The following is an 8,803-nucleotide window of genomic DNA, read 5'->3' as shown; positions in this document are numbered from 1 at the left end:
GATTCTTTTTCATATTTTCAAGTTACTTTATAAGTGCAGTAGGGTGATGATTTTCTAGAATTTTCAAATCCAGCCATCAGATATTTATTAATTTGATTGGACTTTTTTTACAGTAATTAAATATAGATTTAAGTACATAATTTTAATAACATTTAAAATGCAAGCCTCCTTTTATTTTACATTAGCCCTAAAAGCATCTGAATCTTTGTAAATAATAGTAAATTATTAACAAATAGTGATAAATAGTGGGAACACATAGATTTTAATTTTTCTTTTTAAAAAATGCCTATAATGTAATATCAAAATTAGGAAATGACATCTTCTATTCATTAGGCAGGTAATTATTTTACAGTATGCGTTGACTTCCCTATATCACACCAGTTTAAAAGAGGGTTAAACCCCAAAACACAAAACAACCAAAAGATGCCCGTACCTAGTATTTTCTAAACTGGCTTTGGAATAGTCACCACTTCATCACATTCTATTTCATTTTATTGTCTTTTCATGAAAAGGAAAGTCTTCCACTAATTGGTAACATCACATTATAAATATAACCACCATACTCCAGAGCTATAATTTGAGTTTCTGACTGCCGCTCCTGCTATTCAACTGTCATCTTCTTTATATGATGGAGAAGAGCATCTTTTTCCAAGTGAGCCTCTGCAAGAGCTGTTTTAGCTTTAGCCAATTCCTGTTTCAGAGATTCATTCTCTTCCATGAGCTGAAATGATAAATTTGGAAAATAAGAAAACTTAACCATTTTCAGAAAACACAAACTATTTATACCGTATCAAAGGTGTGACACATGAGTCAGTAAAATTACCTAATGCTGGTGAGTATGCACTTAAGCCAAAAACTGCTTTGAGAAGTTATTTGGAAACACATACCAAGCACTTAAAAATGTCCGTAAGTTTTGACCCAGCAATTCAAAACACTAATTAACTTCTAATTACCAAATCTAATAGTGATTTTGTTTAATTTCAATTTCTCTTAAGATGCTGCAGACCTCACCACTCCTTGCTAAGCCTCTCTTCTCTTTTGCCTTTTATGCTACAGTTCTTTCTTGTTTATTCCTCTCTACCTATGGACTTTTCATCTCTTCCTCAGCTGTTTAAGAACCGTTAAATTTTTCGTATTCTATTAAATTCCATAATTGGTCGCCTTCTCTTATCACTGGAGCCACTCTCTTAGATGATCTCATCTACTCCTGTGGCTCCAGTAACTATACATAGCCTGATCCAGCACAAGCCTCTCTCTTGAGCCCCAGACCCACAATCTGAATATCTCATTAGACATTTTCAACTAGACGTCAATAGGTCTCCCCTCATTAAGACTTGGTTCAAGCATTTTATCCTCTTAGAACCATTCCCTAACCCCTAACCAGGAAGATGTGATAAAACTTTCTCCACAGGAAAACACATTTACACAGATATATTTAAATAAATTCATTCAATTTCAAAGAGTTCTCAGACCTTTTAGTACCAGCTTAAGAATGCCTGCCTTACAGACCAAGTTGGGTATTTCACTATACTTCCCAAACTCTAGTACATATAACACATGAAACAGTATGTTCTGACTACCATTTACATGCTCCTGTCTTTCCCACTAAACTTTGAGTTTCTTAATAGATAGGGAGTGGTATACTGTTACAATTCTATATCCTTAGCTTAGAGTTGACATCCAACAAATCCTGTTTAAACAGATGAATTTGTTTATTTTTTTTTTTTTTATTTTTTTTTTTTTTTATTTTTTTTAACTCATTCTGTGTTTCTATCATAGAGAATTAAAATTCTGCTGGATAGAATTTTATAACAGCAAAAACTAAGAAGCAACTCAAATATTAACAAATGTTAAGAGGAACCTTTAGAAATGACAATACATCCACACCCATATTAATCTGTCACTTACAATAAATATGAAGCATCGACTATACTTGAATTAAAAAAACAAATAAAATACATATATGAAGCATACATAGCAATATGGAAAATATAAAAAAACAATGTTAAGTAAAAAAAATACAGTTATATACACTAGAATAGTAATTGTTTAGAAAAATTATGGAAAGAGCCTGGGAGGAAAAATTTAAAAATACTGACAGCACTGTAGGAGGTTACAATATGTTAGAGTTGTTTAAAAATATTTTTCCAAAGTTCTGAAATATAACAATACTTTTGCAACTTAAAAATAAGACATCAAAATGAATATATCTTCCAAGAAGCCTTCATAGATTCCAGAAACTGGCACTGTCCCACATTTACTCCATTATCTTCCATGACTACAACCTCTGTGAAGGTTGGGAATGCCCATACCTTGCTCAACACTGTATCAACAGCATCTAACACAGTGCCTGGCATATAACAAGCACTCAACAAATGTTAAATAAGTAAATAATGTCTTAACTATTTAACATTTATTTTAATTGCTGAAACTGAATGAGAATGAACTAGTTTTTCCATTACCTGTTCCCTAGTAAAGTCAAAGGAGCACTCAGGAAAGTTGAATGACCGAGAAGGCCAAGGAACCTCTGGGCTCGTCTGAGTGGCTTGAGTGACACTGTGTTGTTTTTTCAGATCACACTTTCCACTGGTAAGCAGCACTGAATCACTTTTGACATCTTCTTTCAAATCATTTCTAGTGTTAAGCATCTGAGAATCTAATACAACAAATAAATACTCAGGTAACATTTTAAAATACTTGGTAAATCTTAAGTTCTCTTGTGTAAAACTAATTTAAAAATGAGTATCTCTATTAGTAGGAAGACATTATGATACAGAAAAACAATAAAGTCAATAAAACAAACAAGCTCATTCATTGAAAAGATGAACAAAATCAAAACCAAAAGCGCATCTGTTGAAAAGATGAATAAAATTGATAAAACCTTAGTTAGATGGACCAAAAAATAAAAAAGGAAACAAATTACTAGAATCAGAAATGGAAGAGGGGACGTTACTATCAACCTAACAGAAATAAAAATAATTGTAAAGGAATACTGTGAAGAACTGTATATCAATAAATTAGATAACTTAGATGAAATAGAAAAATTCCTACAAAGACACAAGCTACCAAAATAGACTCAGTAAGAAACAGATGCAAATACAACAGGTAAAGAGATTAAATCAGTAATCAAAAACTAGTGACGGTGCTTCAGGTATAGCCAGATACTGGAATTCTTATGATGTCCTCAGGAGTGTCAATTTAAGAACCTGACACTCTACTTCTCAGGTCCACTTTTCTTCTCTTCTGGGTTAGTTCAGTCATATGATGGCAAAGGTAGCCTCTGGTGACCCCAAACAAGTAAGTTTTACAGCTTGTGACCCCTTCTCTCTCAGTGTCCTTTTCAATTCACAAAAAAAGACTCAGAATGCTTGGGTCACAGTCCATTCATGTATTACTCAGTGTCCCAAGGGCAGAAATCTTTTGATTGGCCCTGCTGGGTCCCACCTCCATTTTTGTGATAGGGTCATATGATTGCTAAGTCCACCAAAATCACATGCAACAGTCATGACAGAAAGGCAGTTCACCATATCAAATTATACTGAGCAGACAAAAGAGTAATACTGCTCAAAATAATTTTTCCCCTTAAAAAGATTTCCAGAAGGGGTTAGCTAAGTCAAAGAACAAAAATATTTTTAAAGTTTTTGTTCATATTGCCAAATTACCCTCCATAATGGTTCTATCAATTTTACCCCTATTCTGTATATATAAAAATGGAATAGTTCCATCAACATGGACAAATGACATCAAGTTGAGTTTTGGTCTGTTCTTGGGTTCATTATATTACAGTGGTCTCAAATCAGAAACTACTTTTTACAATATTGTCCTGTACTGATTATGTTTTTAGTAGTATTAACTAGGAAAAAAACTACAAAAACTGTTGTATTGGTTCAGACTAGCATAAAATTCAGCTTGGCAGTGACTGTAAGAGAAATCCTAAAGTACTATGCCATGGAAAAGCCAAATTTTCCACTCTTTCAAGCTCAAAAAATTAATTAACACCCCTAAAATTCTACTTGATTACAAATTTATAACATATTTTTGGTTTTCAAACTTTTAGAGGAGCAAAACTCTTCTTTTAAATGAAATCTGACATAGAATGCTAATATGAACTAAAAAAAAAAAAAGCTGAGTTACATAGGCTGTAGTGAGGAAAATAGAGGGCCCAAGGCCCATTCTATTTAGCCTATATCTCACTATTCATGGGATCCTAAGAATAATGAAAAAACCACTGACCAAACAATTCTGAAACCCATTTCATTTCAATCCAACCACTGGGAGGTGGAATGAGGAGAGAAAAGGGAAGGAGAGGGAAAGAAGAGAAGAGGAAGAAATATGGGAAGAGAAAAAGAAGGAATGAATACAGGAGGGAGGAGAGAGAGCTGGAGTGGAGGAGACAGAGGAGTGAGGATGGGAAAAGAGGAAGAGCGATGTAGCTGTAACTGGAGAAAAAGATGGAGAGTTAACTGTGAGTCTGTTTTGCATATACATTCATTTGCAGTACGTTTTAGATTCCACATATAAGTGAAATCATTAGTATTTCTTTTTCTCTGTCTGACTTATTTCACTAAGCTTAATATTCTCTAGGTACACTCATGTTGCTGTAAATGGCAGAATTCATTCTTTTTTACGGTTGAGTAATATTCCACAGTGTGTGTTTATACATATATATATATATATCCCATATCTTCTTTATCCATTTGGGTTGCTTCCATATCTTGGCTACTGTAAACAGTGCTGCTCTGAACAGAAACAGACTCACAGATATAGAAAACAAACTAGTGGTTACCAAAAGGGAGAAGAAAGCAGGGAGAGGCAAATGAGGAATATGAGACTAAGAGATACAAACTACTAGGTATAAAATAGATTAAAATAGATAAACAACAAGGATATATTGTATAGCACAGAGAAGTATAGGCATTATCATGTAATAACTTTTAATGGAGTATAATCTATAAAAATATTGAATCACTATACTGTACACCTGAAACTAATATAATATTGTGAATCAACAATACTTCAATTAGAAAAAAAAGAGAGGGAGAGATAAGTAGGGAGGAGCAGGTAGGAAGGGAAAAGGAAGAGATAAGAAGGGGAAGAATGGGGAGGAAGAGGCAGGAAGAAGCAAGTGTAAAGATGGGAGGGACTGGAAAGGGACAGGAAAGGAGAGAACCTGTAACTGACAAGGGTAATTGGAGTCTATTACTATATAAAGACATATTTCCTTTTATTTACTTTAAAAGAGCTTCTTTCTAATTTTTAAGACAAATTTTGATGAACAAATCCATGCCACTCTTGGATGAAATGTGCATCTTATGACAATGTACACTTTTCCCCTAGCATAGGCTCTGCTAGTTACTTTCTAGATCTTGTACCTTGGACAAGCCATTTAACTTATCTAAACTTTAATTTCTTCATTTGCAAAAAAGGAGATAAGAATACTTGCCTTAATTATCTCAAAGGGTTATGGTAAGAATTAAGTGAGTTAATATTTAATGTAAAAGAGCTTTACAGACTAGAAAGCATTATTCAAATATTAACTGCTGTTAGTACCACAGTAGGTGTTCAATAAATATTTGACTTTAAATCGAGGTTTTAATAGTTCTCTGTTTATTCAGACAGAAGATGTCTATTCATTTGTGTTCTCTGAGTGTCACACAGGCACTCTTCCGAGTTTAGGTTTTACACTTCTCTTCAGGTTTAGTAATTTAAAAATTCTTCCCTCATTCCCAGTGAGGAAGTATTATGGCAATGATTCTAAGGCTGTATATGGCAAAGAGTTGTTCATCACAGACCTTTAAATATACAATGTCCCATCCTACCCCCAAAATTCCAATATAATCTATTGGGAGGTACTCCCTCACAACACTTTTGCTGGGAGTCAATGCCACAATGGCCACTGTCTCAGATGGGAGTATGCCAGGTCCTAGGTGTGTTGGGTGCAAGACATGTTGAGAGACAGGACACTACTATTAAAAGTAATTAACAATAGATGGCATAGGATATACACACATACCATATATATATATATATATATACACACACAACAAACATTTTCTGTCTTTTTCTCTTATAATAGTGTTATTAAGTTACTCAATTAGTCATATTTCACTGGAGCAACAAGATATTGTAGTATACCTTTGTAATTTTCTGAAAAATTATTTTAACTTTCTCTTTACTGAAAAACTAGTCTTTCCCAAGTGTGGAGTACTATGATAAGTGGAAATAAATAAATAAATAAATAAATAAAAACACCTATTCCTTCATGATGAACTGTATTTAATCACATCCAGAGCAGCTGCAAGTATACCTCATAGTACACTAAAAGAACAGGAAGGAGTAAAGAAAAATATTGGGTAAGCTGCTATTATCACAGCAACAAACACCTAAAACTAATTGTTGAAACATCTACTAGTCAGATTATTCTGAATGCTCCTGTTTGCTAAATAAATTTGTTTTAAGGGAGAAAAACTCAGCATACCTTACAATTTCTTTCCTTATTTTCCTTTTTTGGCTGTGCCACGTGGCTTGCAGGATCTCAGTTCCCCGACCAGGGATTGAACCTGGGCCACGCAGTGAAAGCACCGAATCCTAATCACTAGACCACCAGGGAACGCCCATACCTGAAAATTTCTTAAAGAGCTATTTGAGAAAGTAGGGCCATTCAAATTACTTACCCAAAGTGCTTCAAAATTCTAAGAAGCAAATAAAACTGTTAAATACTTGTTTATCATGGCTAATATATTAATTTGAGTCATATTTATGATACATTACCATACAAGCTTCATGTGCAGTACATTAGAATATGTGTTACATTGCGTACATCAGACTATGTGTTACATTACGTACATCATACACTAAAGACCCTCATGCAATTCATTTCCACATGATAAGAAAAATAACATAATGTAATCTGCTTCATGATATTGCTCTTAGGAATACACTGAAATAAAACATGAGACACTCTAAATAAAACAAAGAATACTTGCTTATGCTTAAAACATGTTGTTCTTTCCAGAGACAGTGGAAAACTACTTTAAAATAAATTGTCTTAAATTTTGTACAATGCTAATATCCTGAATAACACAACAAATTTTCCATAGTCTCAATGAGCTTTTGAAAGGTACATCAACAATTTACAGGACTTCCCTGGTGGCGCAGTGGTTAAGAATCCACCTGCCAATGCAGGGGACACAGGTTCAAGCCCTGGTCCGGGAAAATCCCACATGCCGCAGAGCAACTAGGCCCGTGCGCCACAACTACTGAGCCTGTGCTCTAGAGCCTGCGAGGCACAACCACTGAGCCTGCGTGCCACACCTACTGAAGGCTGCACGCCTAGATCCCATGGTCTGCAACAAGAGAAGCCACTGCAATGAGAAGTCTGCGCACAGCAACGAAAAGTAGCCCCCGCTGGCCACAACTAGAGAAAGCCTGTGCACAGCAACAAAGACACAATGCAGCCAAAAATAAATAAATAATTTTTTTTAAAAAGTAATGCTTAAAAAGAAAAATTTACATACATGAGTACTGCTGATAAATTTAAATAATACCCTGAGTTTTGATGCCCACTTAAAGAAAATCTAGGATATGCTTTTCTCTAACATTTCATCACTACCTAAATGGCTTTGCTGAAAAGATCCAAGTGTCACTGTAAAAACATGAAATAAGAAAAATTATATTTCTCAAATGTAAAACATTTGATGAGGAGCAAGAGTTTTCAAAAATGTAAGAAATGAAGTGTATAAATATGTGACATATTCTGAAAAGATAAATATGTGATTTTTTTTCTTTGGCCACACTGTGGGGCATGTGGGATCTTAGTTCCCCGACCAGGGATCAAACCTGCTCCCCCTGCAATGGAAGTGCAGAGTCTTAACCAATGGACCGCCAGGGAAGTCCCTCATATGTGATTTTTTTTTTAACCCATACAACTTTAAAGACAAATCCAAATGGAGTTTCCATATTGAAATGATCTTCATGCAAATATATGCCCTTGCTGGACCAGTGATTCACTTTTGACTTAGCTACTACATTAAAATACAGTTCACAATTGGTAAAATATGTATTGATATTTGACTAATTGTAAAATATAGATAAGAAATATAGGGGAAAATACAGAGAAAATTTTTTCAAAGCACCTTGATTTTAAATTAGTTTTTACTCATTAAATTAATGTTTATTTAATTATTTATTTCTCCAATATGTATGCAAGTGGATATTTTTCTTCAGATATTATAAACCTCTCATTTAAAACATATATTTGTTTTTGTTTTCTCTAGCAAATAGTAATTAATCTCACTCAGTTGCCAATAAATCCCCAAGAATTAGAGCAAGGATTGTTTTAAATTTTGTCAAGTATAGATATTTTATTTGGGACTTCTCTGGTGGTGCAGTGGTTAAGAATCCACCTGCCAATGCAGGGGACACAGGTTAGAGCCCTGGTCTGGGAAGATCTCACATGCTGCGGAGCAACGAAGCCCATGCGCCACAACTACTGAGACTGTGTGTCACAACTACTGAAGCCCGTGCACTTAGAGCCCGTGCTCTGCAACGAGAAGCCCACACACTGCAACGAAGAGCAGCCCCCACACCGCAACGAAGACCCAACGCAGCCAAAAATAAAATTAATTAATTAATTTAAAAAATATTTTATTTTCTGCTACATTTTTATGTCAATGACAAACTTTATTGCACCAATATCAGAGAAATGGCCTGCATGAACTCTATGTTTTAGAATATGTTGATATTTTCTTTGGGACTGAATTAATAGAGAAGTTTTATGGGTATTTGAAATTACCCATTTGTT

General features: G+C 34.4%; 1 long non-coding RNA gene across 1 annotated transcript; it reads right to left on the bottom strand.

Annotated features, from left to right (window-relative positions):
- Positions 1-243: 243 nt before the first annotated feature.
- LOC131749766 (uncharacterized) lies at positions 244-5,371 on the bottom strand. Its single transcript, XR_009333770.2, has 2 exons — positions 2,463-5,371; positions 244-721 (listed from the first exon to the last, which is right to left on the bottom strand). It is a non-coding gene; the product is annotated as an uncharacterized lncRNA (long non-coding RNA).
- Between the last annotated feature and the right edge of the window lie 3,432 nt (positions 5,372-8,803).

The sequence above is a fragment of the Kogia breviceps genome, unplaced genomic scaffold (genome assembly GCF_026419965.1).
Source record: "Kogia breviceps isolate mKogBre1 unplaced genomic scaffold, mKogBre1 haplotype 1 scaffold_486, whole genome shotgun sequence".
NCBI classification, from domain to species: Eukaryota; Metazoa; Chordata; class Mammalia; order Artiodactyla; family Physeteridae; genus Kogia; species Kogia breviceps.
Note: the sequence above shows the minus strand (reverse complement) of the source record. Positions and strands in the feature narration are given on the sequence as shown.